This window comes from Papio anubis, chromosome 8 (genome assembly GCF_008728515.1).
Source record: "Papio anubis isolate 15944 chromosome 8, Panubis1.0, whole genome shotgun sequence".
Classification (NCBI taxonomy): Eukaryota; Metazoa; Chordata; class Mammalia; order Primates; family Cercopithecidae; genus Papio; species Papio anubis.
In genome coordinates this window covers 10,133,746-10,153,014 of record NC_044983.1, presented here as the reverse complement: position 1 = coordinate 10,153,014, position 19,269 = coordinate 10,133,746, and the positions used below count along the sequence as shown (strand labels likewise).

Genomic DNA, 19,269 nt, shown 5'->3' with positions numbered 1-19,269 from the left:
GCTGGGTCAAACGGTATTTCTGGTTCTAGGTCTTTGAGGAAGTGCCACACTGTTTTCCACAATGGTTGAACTAATCTACCTTCCCATCAACAGTGTAAAAGCATTCCTATTTCTCCACAACCTCGCCAGCATCTGTTGTTTCTTGACTTTTTAATAATTGCCATTCTGACTGGCGTGAGACGGTATCTCATTGCGGTTTTGATTTGCATTTCTCTAATGATCAGTGATGTTGAGCTTTTTTTCATATGTTTCTTGCATGCCTACTAGAATTTCTAAAATGAAAAACACTCAGCATAATCAAGTGTTGGTGAGGATGTGGGGGAACTGGAACTCTCCTACACTGTGGGTGACATTTCCTGAAAAGTTGAAACATACACCTACCATGTTACCCAGCTATGTCACTCCTAGATATTTACCCAACAGACAAGAAACTATACATCCATACAAAGACTTGTAGCAGCTTCATCTGAAGTAGTCAAAAACTAGAAACTCCCTCATTTGAAGCAATACAAGCGTCCGTTAAAAGGTCGGCAGATAAATTGTGGTGTATTCATACAATAGACTACTATCCAGGAAGAAGAAGGAATGAGCCATGTATATAAACACCAACATCGATGACCTGGAAATAACTATGCTGAGTAAAAGAAGCCAGACCAAAAACAGAGTGCATACTGGATGAGTCCATTAAACAAAACTCTAGAAAATGCAAGCTAACCTGGAGTGACAGGGCAGATCAGTGGTTGCTGGGGGTGAGGATGGGAGCCAGGAAGGAATAGAAGTGAGCAAGGAGTGAGGGTGATGGGTATGTTCATCATGGGGTCTGTGGTGGTGATTTTACGGGTGTAAGTATATCTGAAAATGTATCAAATTGGACACTTAACTATGCATTTTTCTGTGTGCCAGTTACATCTCAATTACAAACAAACAAAAACACAAAACCCTGTGGTTAACCCAACACCTAAACTATCACTAAGAAATATCAATTGAGGTTATGGCATGACCAACCTCCCCAAGAAAACAAAATACTTGACGGGTTCTGAGAGGGACAAATTTCATTGACCATATCCCATGAGTTTCATGCTAAAGAATCAGGGAATCTCACAGATCGAATGCACACACAGGCAGAAATGCCATATAAGCATGCATCTTTTTGCAAAATATTTATGATTATTTCATTTGTGCCTCACTGTATTGTTTGTAAAAAAGTATGAGATGAAATTCAAGCTGAAGCTATATGCAAACATGTAGAAAGTTCTAATATTAATAATACTAGATAGTATCTAATAATAATTGGTAGATGACACTACCTACCAATGGTTATTACATCAGTAGGTCAAAGTAGTTAAAGATAGTTGATGGTTGTAAGCTTCGAAGGAGTAGCAATAGCATGGAAACACACCTACTGACTGAAGGACCCATATGTAAGAGCTGACATTTAGGGAAAGGTAAGTCAAGGTTAACATACTCTTACCCATCTCTAATCAACTAAAGACATATATAAGCTTGGCTTCTTTCTCCTTTTCTTCTTCAGCCTCAGGAAATGACTCCCTACCTGTTTACAAGGTTCAGAGAACTATAACTTAAAAGTGAGACACAAGTTTTAGTTCATCCAACATATCCCCCTCCAAACGTCAAAGAGACGCCAAGGCTAAGGGTAATTAGAGATCAGGACACTGGCTGCTTTCAGTATAGAAGCACACAGCAATCTAGTGGCAGACTCTGAAAATTAGCTCCAAAGAACACCATCCTCTCTCCATCTAGACTGGATATTATAACACTTCAGATAAAATGAGTAACTACCATCATAATCTCTATCAGCTATGAGAAAATTTACCCTGGCTTTTATGAAAGGAAAAAAAAAAGCACTTGATTTCTTGAGCTGAGAAATTACATCCAAGCTCTTTGTTAATTTACGTCCATTTTTTCAGAGGTAATTCATTTAACGAAGCCATTTGAAATAAAAAGTATGGGCAGTCGCCAACCTACAGATACTTGACTTTCAAAAATAATAAATGGCCTCATTCCTCCTCGCAGAGCTCTCTCTCTCTGAGGCTTTCAACAATTCCACCTAAGAGGCTGCCTATTGCCCTGTATCCTTGGCCACAGCCCCAGCCTTGCTGTAGCCTTCAGGGCTGCCTCAGTGCCCTTGGACTCCATCCCAGCCCACTGATGGGGGGACTCTCGCCCCTCCTGTTCTCCTTGCTGTGGCTCTAACCCAGCAGTCCCCAACCTTTTTGGCACTAGGAATCAGTTTCATGGAAGATGATTTTTCCAGGGACGGTGGAGGAGGGGGATGGTTTCTGGATGAAGCTGTTCCACCTCAGATCATCAGGCATTAGATTCTCATAAGGAGTGCACGGATCCCTAGCATGCAGAATTCACAACAGAGTTCATGCTCCTATGAGAATCTAATGCTGCTGCTGATCTGACAGGAGGCGGAGCTCAGGTGGTAATGCGAGTGATAGGGAGTGGCTATAAATACAGATGAAATTGCTCACTCCTGCCCTGCAGCCCAGTTCCTAACAGCCCATGAACTGGTACTAGTCTGTGGCCCAGGGATTGAGCACCCCCTTGAGCTAGACCTTGAGGTCTAGCGTGTACCTATCCATACATTCTCACCTATGCATCCCATTACGGACTGAGAACACCAAGAAATCATGGCCACCCATACACCATACTCTTTCAGAATGTTCTAAGTTATATGGGCTTTGTGGATCCACCTTGAAACCTAACCAGCTTTCAGAGCATCACACTTTGGGGCTGGCTCTTCTCATTTAAAGTCAGTAGACTCCAAAGAGTTTCTGGAACACAGCCCTTTGTGGTTAAAGACAATCCACATAATCCAACAGTAAATTTTCTCTGCACACCCCACAAACTTATTAAAAGCGACTTTTTAAGCACAAGCAAAGTCACACATCACAAGTCAACCTCAGGTGAAATTGGTCTTCCATGTAGTTCATGGTTCATGCATCCCCAGATCCTTCACAATGCAAGAGTTATAGAGATTTCTATTTGTGTACGAGGAAGAGAAGGAGAAGGAGAAGGACTGTAAAAAGCATGAGTGCTTTCATGAAATCTGAAAGTTGACTCTGCCATTTATCCACTGGATAACCCTGCAGAACTGACTTAGCCTCTTGAGCCTCATTTTTCTCATCTGTGAACTGCAGATAGTAAATGCCAAACATGGACCTTAGAGGAATGCTATTAAGACTTCAACGATACTTGCAACTGACTTAACCCTAGGCCTGGCACATAAAGTGACTCACTCAATGTTGATTTCCTTCCTCACACCCTTGTTACCCTGAAATATAAAAACCAAAATATGAGCAAAAATAACTTCTGGAAATAGAGGTGTCTATGAGAGAAGCAACTGCAAGGGCGACTTTCCTACTTCCTTCTCTAAAGTCCCTGTCGCTATCATTATATTTTATCCCACTTCCAACGCAGACCTTGTTCTATAAAGAATAGCTAGCACTTTCACATGTTTCTGAAGGAAGTGTATTATTTGTAGCCTCTTTTTGGAGAAAAATATTCCACTTCAAGGTATTTATTCTACGGATATACTAACACATGTCAAAGAATACAATCTCAAGTCTTTAGTGTTGTTTCTAGAGTAAAACACTGAAAACAATCAAAACGCTCATCAATAGAAGCCTGGCTAAATAAAGTTGACTTATACAATGGAATATCATGCGGCCAATAAAAAAGAATCAAACAGCTCTGTATACACCAGTATTTCGCAGTATATATATTTAACTTTTAAAAAGCATACAAAACACTGTTTCTATTCTACTGCCATTTTTGGGTGGGAAACTTTCTTTCCCTACTTATATACATGCAAATATATACATTATATATAAACAAATATCTAGATTTTTTAAAACATAGAGCATTTCTTTAAGAATACCCAAGAATCTGGCCAAAGTGGCTGCCTCCAGGAAGGGAAATACATGGCTGTGGACAGAATAGACAACTTTCTTTTCCCCACAGAGTTTTTTGTACCTTTTGAGTCACCCTGGCTGGAGTGTGGTGGTGCGATCACAGCTCACTGCAGCCTCAGCCTCTCAGGCTCAAGCAATCCTTCTGCCTCAGCCTCCCGAGTTTCTGGGACCACAGGTGCACACCACTATGCCCAGCTGACTTTTTCTATTTTTGATAGAGACGGGGTCTTTACATTACCCAGGCTGGTCTCGAACTCCTGAGTTCAAACTATCCTCCCACCTCGGCCTCCCAAAGTGTTGGGACTGCAGGCATGAGCCACCACACCCAGTCTATATAGACCATCTATGAAACACACAACTTAATCTATCCCAGTGTAAATCTGGTTTTTGTTCTGATTTTTTCCCCCAGAACAGCTCTCTCACATTTAAAAAGTCTTTCTCTAAATTTATTTAATTATAAAAATTAACAGTGCTGGTTTGAATAAGTAAATAAATATGAAGATGTGTAAAGAAAAGGATATAATCCTTTCCCTCACTCCCCCTTCCCAAGTGCCCAGCGTTAGACTGCTGTGTGTCCTTCCCTACACCTTTTTCCAAAAGCGCATGCACACATCAGGAATTTTTTGTGTTGATTTCTTTTCTTCCAAGCAGAATCATGCCATAAGCACAACTGCAACATTCTCTTCTTTCATCTGACAGTGTATTATCTGATGGTCAAGTTAGCGTGAGAACAGTATTTGGTTCCAATTCCTTTATTCACTTGATCTCAATGTCTTTCTCTTCCCCAGCCTGGCTCTCCACCCGCGCTCACCCAAACAATTTTACTTAAGTGAACTAATATCATAAAATATTTTTTTTTTCATGGAATCCCCCATTTCCTAATCAATCTCCTCGCATCCCCTTGAGGAAGCGAGTCTACACGTCCATGTTCCCATCCTGCGGTCTTTCAGAGGCCCTCCCACTTGGGGCTGGCTCCTGCTCTGAGATTCTCTCTAGTCAGGATGGGAAAAACTCCAGGGGTGCCCCGGGAAAATCTCTAGCCGCCTGGCCAGGCAGTTAAAGGTGGCCTTGACCACGTGCAAAGTGTGATTCCAGGACAAAGCTGTGGTGCCATTTGCACCGTGGAATTAAATGATCTAAGTGGAGAAGCCACTGGATGCTTTGAACAAACCCACATCACACATTTGATGAAGAAAAAATAGCAGCAGTGAGAGAGATAGAAGCTCTCAAGCAAGACCTGGCAAGGGTTTTAATTTCACTGTCCTTCCTACCCCTCTTCCTTCAAAAGCCAACAGCGATGAGAGCCTACATGAGTCCGCACAGGGAAGTGGGGAGGCCTCTGGGTCTCAGTTCCACAAATACTCCCCACTGCCTGTCCCCCGGGGTCTGCAGGCCCAGCCGCCACTCCCTGCGAGTCCCTGGGTGTGAGAGGGAGCAGCTGCCAGATGGAAACGGAATGAACTGCCTGCCGAGGGATTAGCAGCTTCTGTGCAAAGCTTACGGGATGCCTCTAAGGCCCCTGTGGCAGGAGGTCAAAGAATCTTAACAAGGAGGAGGGAAGTGGAAATACAAGGTCACTTACTACTAAGTCTTGGTTCTTGGATTTCATCACGCTGAATTTTACGGAATGCAAGTAAGTATGTATGAAGATCGGCATGGAGAATAGCACAGAAGCAGTCACCTCCCTCCCAAATTTGCTTACAATTCTTATGTCCATACAAAGTTGTTACTAATGCCAGAGGTTATGAAAATACAAGTCAATCATCACTGATTAATCACACTTTGATTTATGCCAGAGCTTCACATTTTCTTAAAAGGCGGGGGTGCTTTTTAAATATCACACCAAAAAGCCAGCAATGTTTAAATCTTCCTTTGATGTTGCTACACAGACTTGATATATATTAAATCCTCCTCTGCCCTCAAGCATGCAAAGATGTTTGCAGATACTAAACAGGTTTTCCATCAAGGTTTTGTTGGGTTTACTAAGCATAGGAACATATGGACATGTCAGGAATTCACTGATTAACTTTGGATAAGCCCGCATCAAAAGGAGAACATCGCAGCGCTGGCTTTGGGGGCTGGCTCCAGTTCTGCCACCTCCTAGCAGCAGGTCCCTCAGCAAATGGCTCTGACAGCTCTAGGCCTGAGTTTGCACATGTCTAAGGGCGAGGTCACTGCATGCCTCATAAGACTGTGGTGAAACCTGCATGAGAGGCTAGGCTATACACAAGTGTGTAGCATGAGGCCTTGAGGCCCTGGCCACACACAAGACAAGGACCGTCCACCCGGCCACGGGCAGCCAGTTCCTCTGTGTGGCAGCACCAGGCAGGCTAAGAGGAGCTGAAGCAAGCGGATCAGACTGCTCCTTGGGGACTGAAATTGGGGTGAGAGACACAATTAGTCTGTGGTGGGGGACTGAAGCCAAGAGAGGCTGGAGCGGTTGTTTGGATTGTGCGCAGCTGCAGAGGAAGCTGGTCTGAGGGGAGAGGAAAATGGAGCAAGTCCTCAGGGAGAGGGTGAGATGGCACTGAGACGTGACCATGCCTGAGGCAGAGGCACAGAGATGGGGGCAGGGGATGGAGCGGGAGACAGGGGACCACGCTGGGGGACTGAGATGGGGACAGGGACCAAGTCAAGGGATTGAGATGGAGACAGGGACCCAAGTCAGGGGGTCTGAGACGGGGACAGGGACCCAAGTCAGGGGGTCTGAGACAGAGACAGGGACTCAAGTCAGGGGGTCTGAGACGGAGACAGGGACCCAAGTCAGGGGGTCTGAGATGGGGACAGGGACCCAAGTCAGGGGGTCTGAGATGGGGACAGGGACCAAGTCGGGGGATTGAGATGGAGACAGGAACCCAAGTCAGGGGGACTGATGGGGACAGGGACCAAGTCAGGGGGTCTGAGATGGAGACAGGGACAAAGTCAGGGAGTCTGAGATGGAGATAGGGAATGAGATGGAGACAGGGACCAAATCAGGGAGAATGAGACGGAGACAGGGACCAAGTCAGGGGGACTGAGACGGGGACAGGGACCAAGTCAGGGGGACTGAGACGGTGAAAGGGACCAAGTCACGGGGAATGAGACGGGGACAGGGAACCAAGTCAGGGGGTCTGAGACGGGGACAGGGACCAAGTCAGGGGGTCTGAGACGGGGACAGGGACCAAGTCAGGGGGACTGAGACGGGGACAGGGACCAAGTCAGGGGGACTGAGACGGTGAAAGGGACCAAGTCACGGGGAATGAGACGGGGACAGGGAACCAAGTCAGGGGGACTGAGACGGGGACAGGGACCAAGTCAGGGGGAATGAGACGGGGACAGGGAACCAAGTCAGGGGGAATGAGATGGGGACAGGGAACCAAGTCAGGGGGACTGAGACGGGGACAGGGAACCAAGTCAGGGGGATTGAAAAGGGGACAGGGACCAAGTCAGGGGGACTGAGACAGGGACAGGGACCAAGTCGGGGGACTGAGACAGGGACAGGGACCAATTCAGGGGAATGATGGGGACAGGGACCAAGTCAGGGGAACTGAGAAGGGGTGGGAATGACTGAAAACCAGAAAATCAGACAGGAGGTACCGACAGGCTCGTGGCGGGGAGGGTGGGTAATAGAGCCCAGCATGGGATCCCACACAGAGGACACAGAGAGAAGACCGGGAAGGAGAGACAGAAGGACCCAGACCAGTCTTAAACTCCAGTCCACAGAGAGATTCTCTTTCCCATCCTTGGAATCTGGGAACAGCCCTCCTCCTGACTTTCCTTTTCAATTAGCTCAAGAGCTCTGACTAGAACACAGTAACTACAAACCGTTTTCCTCGGGGGTATCCACTTTTCTCATTAACTGTAAATGTGTATTTGCAAGTTATTATGTGGCTCTGACAAATTATTATAAAAACAGCTTCTGAAACTTTGGCTTTAAGACGAATAATGTTTTTCTCTGTATCCAGAGAAATGCACTGTGAAGGCCCGGTGGGCATCGCTGCTAGAACAGAAAGACCAAGGAGCTGGACACAGAGCCCCGCGCTCCGATCCTGGTGCTGCGCTAACTCCCTGCCAGTTCCCCAAACACCGAGAGTCCTCCAGGCCTCGCCCCTTCTACTGCGAAACGAAGAGACTGAATTGGTTTATCTCTAGGGTCTCTTCCTGCTTTAAATAGTCTGTTCCAGCTTAAAACACTGTAAAAATATATTTTCTACTTAATTTTCTAGGCTTCATAAAACTCCTCACAAATTTATCATGAAGTAGAACAATCTCCTAAATAGGGCACATAAACATGTCCTTGGTTCTCCCAGGCTACCTGCCACCAGTTCCCTAATTCTCCCGTCTTCAGCCTTTGACACAAGTCATGAACCCACAGGGCACCGAGAAAAGCATCATCTGTGAAATTTCAACAGACCCACGGAGGCTGTCCTCCACCTCCGACGTAGCACAGAAGACAGTGAGGGCTGAAAAAAGAAAGAATCTCTCCACTAGAGATGTGCCTGTCTCCCCGGGCTTCAAAGATCTTAGCCACGTCGTGCATAATGCATGAGTGAGTGCTCACATAAAAGGCCTGTTACTCAGTTCTCTATCACAGCAGATTTCCCTACAGGGAAGAAAACAACGGTAAATCGTATAAAAATAGGAGAGATTTAATTTTGTGCATAAATAAACATGCTTTTCATTCCCTACTTAGCAAAAACAGTTCCCTCTAGGAGCTCAGGCTACCTGCCTGCGAGCCAGCACTAAATCTATGCATCTGTACAGCTCTCTGGTCTGACACCTGACCAGCGGGGTCCTCTATGCTCCCATGAGAAGCCAATAAACAGACAGGAAACTCCATAAATAAGGCCACCTTCTCAGGAGCTCTGCGGGGAGCAGGCTGCCTGGAGGCCAACCTCTCCTTACCTTCCATCATCTAAGCATCTGTTAGAAATGCAGGCCTGCCTCCCTCCCAGCACACAGGGTACCCCGGAGTCCTTACCCACTCCAGCTCAGGAAAACCAGCCCTCACTTAGCCTCAGAAAAGATCCAGTCTCCCTTAAATGGCCTGGAACACTGCAGGCCATTTCAGAGTCTTCTGGCTCAGATGCAGTGCTGGGGTGAGGGCTTAAAGGGCAATGCAAGTCTTTCTCTCTCTCTCTCTCTCTCTCTCTCTCACACACACACACACACACACACACACACACACACCCCTTTCTGCTCCATCAGAAGAAGAAAATGATTCTTGCCAATATCTATGATAAAGTCACTCATATAACATGAGATCCTGCTCTCCAATCTCACCAACTGAAGAGAGACAGATCATCTCTAAAAGATAAACCATTTGTAGTCCAGATGGGTTTAGCAGTCAGAAGCCAGGCAAGGAATCAAGAGTGAGACAGGGTATCCATCAATTCTAAAGGTCAAGGAAACAAAATAGATTAGGGAACAGGTAAGCAAGCTGGAGGCAAGGCCCCAAGGAGTCCAGGAAGGAGGTGTGCACAGCGATCAGACCCTGGAGGAAGGCTGCACTGGCCTCACGGGAACAGACTTGCTTCTTCCAGTCGGATGTGCTTCTCTGCCCCCAGCCCACATTGAGCATTTGCAAGTTCCCAGGCTAGACTCCGAGGGGACCTGCTTTCACCAGGGAAGGGAATAGAGGCAGTAGCTAAGTCAATGCAACCTCATGCTGTCCTAGAGATTCTGCAAAATGCAGAGCTCCCCTCACAAAAGTGTAAAGGGACAGAAGACTGTATCAGCTTGCTAAGGCTATCATAACACAGGGCTACAGGCTGGAGGACTTAAAGAAAAGGGGTTTTTTGTTTGTTTTGTTTTTTGAGATGGAGTCCCACTCTGTTGCCCAGGCTGGAGTGCAGTGGCGCAATCTCGGCTCACTGCAACCTCCGCCTCCCTGGTTCAAGCAATTCTCCTGCCTCAGCCTCCCGAGTAGCCGGGACCACAGGCGCCCGCCACCACGCCTGGCTAATTTTTGTGTTTGTAGCAGAGATGACGTTTCGCTATGTTGGCCAGGCTGGTCTTGAACTCCTGATCTCAAGTGATCCACCTGCCTCAGCCTCCCAAAGTGCTAGGATTACAGATTTGAGCCACCATGCCCGGCCTAAGAACAGGTATTTATTTTCTCACAATTCTGGAGGCTGGAAGTCCAAGATCAAGGTGCTGGCAGGGTTGATTTCTTCTGAGGCCTCTCTCCTCCGCCTGCAGGTGGCTGCCTTCTCCCTGTGTCTTCACGTGGCCTTCCCTCTGTGGAAGTCTGGGTTCCAATTTCCTCTTCTTGTAAGAACCCCAGTCATACTGGACTGGGCCCAACCTAATGACCTCATTGAACCATAATTACCTCTTTAAAGACCCTAACTCCAAATACAGTCACCTTCTGGGAATTAAGATTTCCACATATGAATTTTAGAGGGAACACCATTCAGCCACAACAAAGGCTAAAAAAGAACCTGTTTAAAATGCTGGATGTCTTTTCTTGCTAAAGGAGGTGACTCTTAGTTCTCTCCTTCAGCTCCTGGAGATTGTGTAATTAACTGGAGGAGGCTCAGAGGTAAAAGGAGCCTAAGATATTATCTATTCTAGCCTCTCATTTTGCAGTTGAGGCTGAAGTCCACAGAGGTTAAGTGACCTGGTTCTGAGTAACTGGTTGGACAGCTGTACCCAAGAGGTTCTGATAATGGATTGTTGTCAGCTTCCTACCAACTTCCTTCCTTTAAAGTTAACACATATTCGTTGTTTTTTTGTTTTGTTTTGTTTTTTTTTAATTGCAGGAAAGAACACTATAAAGTGAAAAATAAATGTCCACCTTCCTCCTGCCAGTCTATTCCACAGAGGTAACTACTGTTACCCATTTCTCAGGCGCCTTCCAGAAATACTGCATGCAAACACAGAGTGCGTGGTGTGTGTGTGTGTTGCACACTGCTAGGTGCCTACCCAATATCCTTTCTCCTCTTCTTCCACATTCACAGAACTCTGGATTGTGTGCCAGGGAAGAACACGTGCCTAATCAAAATTTTTGCCTTGACAGATTCCCTGAAGGTCTGGGTAGCCATGGGATAGTTCTAGCCAGTGAAATGTAAGCAGAAGTTGGGCCAGGCATGGTGGCTCACACCTGTAATCCCAGCACTTTGAGAGGCCCAGGAGGGTAGATCACTTGAGGTCACAAGTGCAAGACCTGCCTGGCCAACACGGTGAAACCTCATCACTACTAAAAATACAAAAATTAGCCGAGCGTGGTGGTGGGCACCCGTAGTCCCAGTTACTTGGGAGGCTGAGGCAGGAGAATCGCTTGAACCCAGAAGGTAGAGGCTGCAGTGAGCCAAGATCACGCCACTGCACTCCAGCCTGGGTGACAGAGTGAGGCTCCGTCTAAAAAAAAAAAAAATGAAGTTGGTTGGACATTTCTGGAAATATTTGAGGCTTTCTGATTCCAGCTTCTTACTTTCCTCCTTACTTTTTTTTTCCATCAGAAATGAAGATGTGAGATCTGGTACAGTACAGCCATCTTGCTGCCATGAGGACAGAGGCCCACATAATTAGTACTGCACAGCAGAAAGATGGCACCTAAGGCAGGGATGGCATAGTGAGACCCTGTCCCAACCCTGCACCGCTGACATATGCAGATGTCTTGTTGTACAAGGGAAATATGTCCCCTTCATTTTTGTTAATTTATAGCTAATATCTTCCTGATATCCTGTATATCTTTTTAATTTTTTAACATAATATCCTCCTATGCATAGTGATTTGCTTTTCCATTTAGTATCCTGAATCTTTCCTAGTTAGTACATAGAGAATTTTGCCATTTTTAACACTATACTATATTTTGTTGGACACCTACAGATGGTCATATAGGCTGCCTCTATTTTTTGCTAGTATAAATGCTGTTATTACAAATATCTGTGTAGCTATTTTTGTGTACTTGCTGGAAAACATTTACAGGGTCATTAGTGGAATTACTGAGTCTAAGAATATGAACCTTTTAAATTCTGGTCTAAGGATATTGTGGAAATGCCCTTCAACAACACTGGTCAACTCAGTATGTCTGTTTTCTCAGATTTTCACCAGCACGGTGGGTACTATCAAACTGAATCACCGCCAATCTCACAGGTGAAAACAATGAGATCTCTTTATTTTCCTTTGTATTTATAAACAAAGTGAAGTTTACTGTTTTCACACGCTCACTTCTAGCAATGAACATTGGTTTAACTATTCCATTTTTCATTTTTCCTATTGACGTCTAGACTTCTTTCCAGATGAATTAGCTCTGACACATAGGCGGCAAATATTTTTCTCCAATATATTCCTTGTTTTTTGACCTCATTTATGGAATTTTTGCCCAACAGAACTTTAAAATTTTCTCATGAAATTTTTCTTTTAGGAAAGTTAGTCTTTTTCTTTACAGCTTCTGTGTTTTGTGACACACTTAGGGGGGAAAAAGTCTTCTGCCTCCATTCCAAGATATATTTAAAATGTACTCATGTTTCTTCTAATAATTTTTATGATTTCATTATTTAAGTCTAAATCTTTCAGCCAATTTAATTTTTTTAAGAGATTTTCTTTGCTATGTAGTTTATTTTTATCTAAGGAATGTTGGAGGGACCCCAGCTCCCTTTTTTGTCTAACAGCTCTTCAGCTGTCCCAAACCACATTTATTGATGAATTTACTTACCCCGGTGATCAGGAATGCCACCTTTTCCTGATCTGGAGGCACAGTGTGAAGCAGCCTCCATCTGCCAGGACTCTGACATATGCCCTACCTTCGCGAACATTTCAGTGAATGATGCTGATGCAAATATACAAGGGAACTCGTCAATCATTTGTCTGGCTTACAACCAAGAGAATAGAATTAACAGGATGAAACCAGAGATTAAAAAACATCTCAAAAGCCAGGAGCAACAGGAACTGTTTAACAAGATAATGTCTAATAGGATATAGTTTGAGCTTACACTCAGGTGTGGTGAAATCAAAAGCATCAGACACAGAAGAGAAATAGCGGAGAGGCAGAACACATGCCAAGGCCTCCTTGGGACGCTGCCAGTAGCTCTGACCTAGGGCTGTCTGAAGCTGCAGTGCTCTCACATGGCCTTCAAAGATGCAGGTCCATACTGTATCCTAGGCCATTTTCACAGAAAGAAGGTAACAGCCCAGGCCCTAGTCCACATTGCTGACACCACTACCTAGAGCCTGCAATTCAGTTTCAGACACGACCAGTTAAGGGGAATATCAACTAGACCACCCCAGAGAAGAAAAACACAAAAGCTCAGGGCATTTAAAACAATACCACGTGAAGAAAGCATAACTGGAGATGCCCGCTGCCCACTAAGCAGTGACACTCTGTAATGCGGGCAAGGCTCATGCCACCTTTATCCGTGCACTCCTCATGGCGTGCATAGCCTGGAAAGGGCTGGCCCCTAATAAATAAGCGTGGAGCAAAAGTAGAGAATTGAGGAGACAGGATTTGCTGCTTTAGATTTCTGAGGGAGATTCCTTACAGCCTGGGGCCGAGCTCTGATCCTGCGCCTAGCTCAGTCCTTCATGTCTTTCCTTTAGGCTCTGTCAATCTGCTGAGAGCACCCCTGCCTCCCTCTTCCGGCCCTTCGGTCCATCTTCCTTTAGTGCAGCCAGCAGCCCTTCTCCTGCAATGCCAATCTATTCGCCCCACCCTCCCACGTTCAAGTGAACTCCTTGGACACTGCAGAATGGGCCCTTTGTGATCCAGCCCCCGCCGACTTTTCCAGCTCCTTGCTACTTTAACATAAGGAAATCAGACTTTTCAGGGACCCCAACACGTCACCTCTCATGCCTCTGCAAAGCTCTTCTCTGGGTCTGGAGTGCCCTCCCAGAACCCTTTCCCCACCCTGAGTCTCACAGATTCCAACTCAGTATGGGTACCGGGCTGCACCCCCACCTGGAGGCCTTCTCCAGCACCCTTCTCTGTGCGACTCAGCACCCTGGACATCATCTTCTTCACTGCATTTCTCACACTGTGCTCCAGGTTCATTCATGGACATCTCTGTATCAGATTTTGAGATCTGTCCAGCGCCACGGCCCATGCCTGTAATCAGAGCACGTTGGGAGGCCTAGGTGGGTAGATCACTTGAGGTTAGGAGTTCAAGACCAGCCTGGCCAACATGGCGAAACCCCATCTCTACTAAAACTACAAAAATTAGCCAAGCAAGGTGGCAGGCACCTGTAATCCCAGATACTCCGGAGGCTGAGGCAGGAGAATCGCTTGAACCCAGGAGGCGGAGGCTGCAGTGAGCCGAGATCGCGCCACTGCACTCCAGCCTGGGCGACAGAGTGAGACTCTGTCTCAAATAAACAAACAAAAGACTGTGAGATCTTTGAGAAAGGAGATTGCATGGGGTATCCTCAATGCCTGACACACTGGCAGAACCAATGGATGACAGCAGGTTAAACTAGAAGGTAGGGCAAGATACATTTCAGATAAATACAGAAAAGAGACTTGAACAGAACTATCCACAAATGGAACAGATTGCCTCACATGAGGTCACCTTCAGAGGTGTCCAGAGGCCAGATGGTCTGCTGGGAAGACCATACAGAAGAGTCTTCACTGTTCAACTAGAACAGCGCTTCTCAGCCTTGCTTTAGAGTGTACCTCTTCGGCAGGTCTGGGGTGTGGCCTGGGATTCTGCATTCCTAATATTCTCCGAGGAGACAGTGAAGCTGCTAGTCCAGGGACCACATTTGAAACACAGGGGGCTAGATGACCTCTAATTTCTCTCCAATCCTGAGATCTGTCCCAGGACACAGATATGAGAGGTGGCCCCACACCTCTGGCCTGGGGAACCATTAACTAAGGAGAAAGCATTGCTTCGAGTTCTGTGTCAGGAAACACCAAGTAAAAGGCCCAGGGAAGGAATGCCTGTTAAAAACTCCTAAAATAAACTAGAGTCTGGTTCTACATCAGGATGTTCCTGAAGCATTTTAACTAAAAGAAGACTAAGTTATTATTAAGTGCCAGCCACTGTTTTCATCAAACGATTTGGCTTTCAGTATTGTTTTTTTCAGCTATTTTAAAACCTGAATCAGGGCAGAGAGTACAAGTAAAAGAGAAAATCACTCATAATCCATCTAAAATTACAGGTTATTAAATTTAAATAGGACACTAGTGGGGGCTATTCTAGAGTTCTCTGGACCAATTTTCTAATTTTACAGGAAAGGAAACACACACCCGAGGTCACCAAAGCTGGCCCTAAAGCAAGGAATCCGGTCCTACATATTTCTTTTTGAGATGGAGTCTTGCTCTTTCTCCTAGGCTGCTGTGCAGTGGTGCAATCTCGGCTCACTGCAACCTCTGCCTCCAGGGTTCAAGTAATTCACATGCCTCAGCCTCCCGAGTAGCTGGGATTACAGCACCACCATGCCTGGCTAACTACTGTATTTTTAGTAGAGGCGGAGTTTTGTCATGTTGGCAGGCTGGTCTTAAACTCCTGACCTCAGGTGATCTGCCCACCTCAGCCTCCCAAGTGCTGGGATTACAGGTATGAGCCACTGCACCCAGCCAATATTCTCAGTATACTTTTCTTTCCTTTAAAGTCAGCTTGCTCTTTGTCTTAGTCTGCTCAGGTTGCTATACCAAAATACTGCAGACTGGGTAGTTTAAACTATAGGAATGTAGTTTCTCACAGTCTCGAGGCTGGGAAGTTCGAGATCAGGGTGCCTGCATGGTTGGTTTCTGATGAGGGCCTCTTCCTGGCTTGTAGAACGCTGCCTTCCCACTATGCCCTCACACGACAGAGAGAGACAGTGGGCTCTTTGGGGTCTCTTCCCATAAGGACACTAATCCCCCTGAATCAGCATCCACCCTTATGATCTCATTTAACCTTAACACCTCCCTTATAGACTCTATCTCCAATATACATTGGGGGTTGGGGCTACACCATATAATTTGGGAGTCACAAATCAGTCCCAAGCAATGCCAACTTTGAAAAATGATACTCTTCATTTTTCCATTATGAGTAGAATAATGCACTTGATAAAAAGTTTGATCAAATAAATCCAACTTAAAAATACACCTTCTTGTCTACAGCCACACTACCTGATCTTGAAAGCTAAGCAGGGTCGGGCCTGGTTAGTACTTGGATGGGAAAAATACATCTCCATAACTACCTGATTTCAAAATTTACCACAAAGCTACAAGAGACAAGGTAATGTGAACAGACATACAGATCAATGGGACAGAACAGAGTTCAGAAATAGACAAACACATAAATGGTCAATTTTTTTTTTCAGACATTCTCACTCTGTCACCCAGGCTGGAGTGGTGCAATCTCAGCTCACTGCAACTTCCGCCTCCTGGGTTCAAGCGATTCTCGTGCCTCAGCCTCCTGAGTAGCTGGGATTACAGGCACCCACCACCACGCCCATCTAACTTTTGTATTTTTAGTAGTGATGGAGTTTCACCATGTTAGCCAGGCTGGTCTCAAACTCCTGACCTCAAGTGATCCACCTGCCTGCCTCAGCCTCCCAAAGAGCTGGGATTACAGGTGTGAGCCACCGCCCCCAGCCATCATTGATTTTTGACAAGAGCCCAGGCAATTTAAAGGAGAAAGAATAGCTTTTTTTTCAACAAATGGTGCTAAAACAACTGGGTATCTGTATGGAAAAGAAAATAAACCTCAACCCTTACTTCAAGGCACGCACACACACACATACAGGCGTGTGCGCACATGCATACACGCACACATACACACATGCACCAAAGTAACTTGAAATGAATCCTAGACCTAAATGCAAAAGCCAAAATTACAAACTTCTAGGTGAAGATCTTCTTAACCTTGAGAAGGACAGAGAGAAAGAAAAAAAAAAGTACTAACCAGAAGACTCTGACAAATTGAAATGTTAAACTCTTGCTCTTCAAAAGACACTTGAAGAACATGAAAAAGCCAGCCACCAACTGGGAGAACGTTTGTAATACATCCATGAGGCAAAGGACGTGTTTCTAGAATGTATTTAAAAACTCATACAGCTCAATGGTAAGACGACAAGCAACCCAATTAAAAATGGGCAGAAATTAGAACAAGACGCTTCACACACTCACACATACAAACACACACACACACAGCCAGTAACCACACAAATGGCACAGTGAGCAAAGATGCTCATCATTAGCTATCAGGGAAATGCAAACAGAAACCTTACTAAGATATACGACATAACCACTAGAATGCCTACAATGAAAATGACTGACAATACTAAGTACCGATGAACATGTGGAGCAACCAGAATTTTCTTCTCTGTTTTTTCTTTATTCTATCTTTCTTTTTTGTTGTTGTTGTTTTTTGTTGTTTGTTTGTTTTTTTTAAGACAGAGTCTGTGTCTCTCTTACCCTGGCTGGAGAGTGGTGGCTCAATCACAGCTCACCGTTGCTTTGAACCCCGAGGCTCAAGCGTTCCTCCCACTTCAGCCTCCTGAGTAGCCGGGACTAGAGGCACACACCATTACTCCAGGCTAAGTTTTTACTTTTAATTTTTTGTTGAGGCAAGGTCTCTTTTTGTTGCTCGGGCTAAGAATTTTCACATACTTTTAGTCGAAGTGTGTATTAGCCCATTCTTACACTGCTATAAAGAAATATATGAGACCAGGTAATTTATAAAGAAAAGAGGCTTCATCGGCTCACAGTTCTGCAGGCTTTACAAAAAGCATGGAAATATCTGCTTCTAGCGGGGCCTCAAGGAGCTTTTACTCATCACGGAGGGCAAAGGGGGAGCAGGTGTCTTACATGGCAGGAGCAAGAGGAAGAAAGAGAGAGGGAGGTGCCACACACTTTAAAACAACCAGATCCCATGAGAATTCACTATTGTGACAACAGCACCAAAGGGGGATTGGTGCTACACAATTAGAGACCGCCCCTTCCCCCCACCCCCGATCCAATCATCTCCCACCAGGCCCTGCCTTCAGCCCTGGGGATTGCATTTCAACATGAGATTTGTGTGGGGACACAGATCCAAACCATATCAGAATGTAATGGTACAAACACTCTGGCAAAGTTTGGCAGTTTCCTATAAAGCTAGACATGGGCTGAGTGCGGTGGCTCATGCTGTAATCCTAACATATGGAGAGGCTGAGGTGGGAGAATCGCTTGAGGCCAGTTCAAGACCAGCCTGGGCAACATAGGGAGACCCCATCTCTACAAAAAATTTAAAAATTAGCCAGACATGGTGGTGCATGCCTGAAGTCCCAGCTACTCAGGAGGCTGAGGTAGGAAGACTGGTTGAAGCCAGGAGTTCAAGGCTGCAGTGAGCCACGATTGCACGACCACACTCTAGCCTACGTGACAGAACAAGACCCTGTCTCTAAGAATAAATAAACTAAATTAACAAATAAATAAAAAGCTAGACATGCACTTTCCATATGACCTAGCAATTCTAATCTTAGAGCAAGGACAATACATGCTTACACAGAGCCTTGCATGTGTATGTTCATAGTGGTTATTCACACTGCCAAAAAATGAAAAGAACGCAAATGTCCCATCAAATGAATGAACATATTGCAGTATTTCCTAAAATGGAATACTACTCAATGATAAAAAGAAACAGGCTACACTTTGGGAAGCTGAGGTGGGCAGATCACTTGAGGTCAGGAGTTCAAGACCCACCTGGCCAAGATGGTGAAACCCCGTCTCTACCAAAAATGCAAAAACTAGCTGGGCGTGGTGGTACATGTCTGTAATCCCAGCTACTCAGGAGGTTGAGGCACGAGAATTGCTTGAACCCGGGAGGCAGAGGCTGCAGTGAGCTGAGATTGTGACACTGTACTCCAGCCTGGGCAATAGAGTGAAACTCTGTCTTAAAAAAAAAAAAGGAACAGACTACTGTCATGTGCACCATAATGACATTTTATACTATGGTGGTCCCATAAGATTATAATGGAGTGGAAAAATTCCTATCACGGAGTGACATCATAGCCGCCATAACTCAATTTTTTAAAAAATTAATTTAGTGTTACCTAAGTGTTCAATGTTTATAAAGCCTACAGTTGTGTGCAGTAATGTACTAGGCCTTCACATTCACTCATGACTCATTCACTGACTCACCCAGAGACACTGCCAGTACGCAGGCTCCATTCATGAGACGCATCCTATATAAGTGCACTATTTTTGGTCTTGTAAACTGTATTTTGACAGTCCCTCTTCTATGTTCAGATTTGAGATACAAATACATTGTGTTGTAATTGCCTGTTCATCACAGTAACATGCTGCACAGGTTTGGATTCTAGGAGCAACAGGCTTGACTATATAGCCTAGGTGCATAATAGGCTGTAACATCTAGGTTTGTGTGGGTCCACTCTATGATGTTCATACAACAATGAAATTGCCTAATGACACATTTCT

At 45.3% G+C, this 19,269-nt stretch overlaps 1 protein-coding gene across 3 annotated transcripts in view; it reads right to left on the bottom strand.

Moving 5' to 3' along the window:
• The window catches only part of MFHAS1 (malignant fibrous histiocytoma amplified sequence 1), a 109,033-nt gene that overhangs the window by 31,761 nt on the left and 58,003 nt on the right, over window positions 1-19,269 (bottom strand). The gene's annotated exons all lie outside the window — the stretch shown is intronic.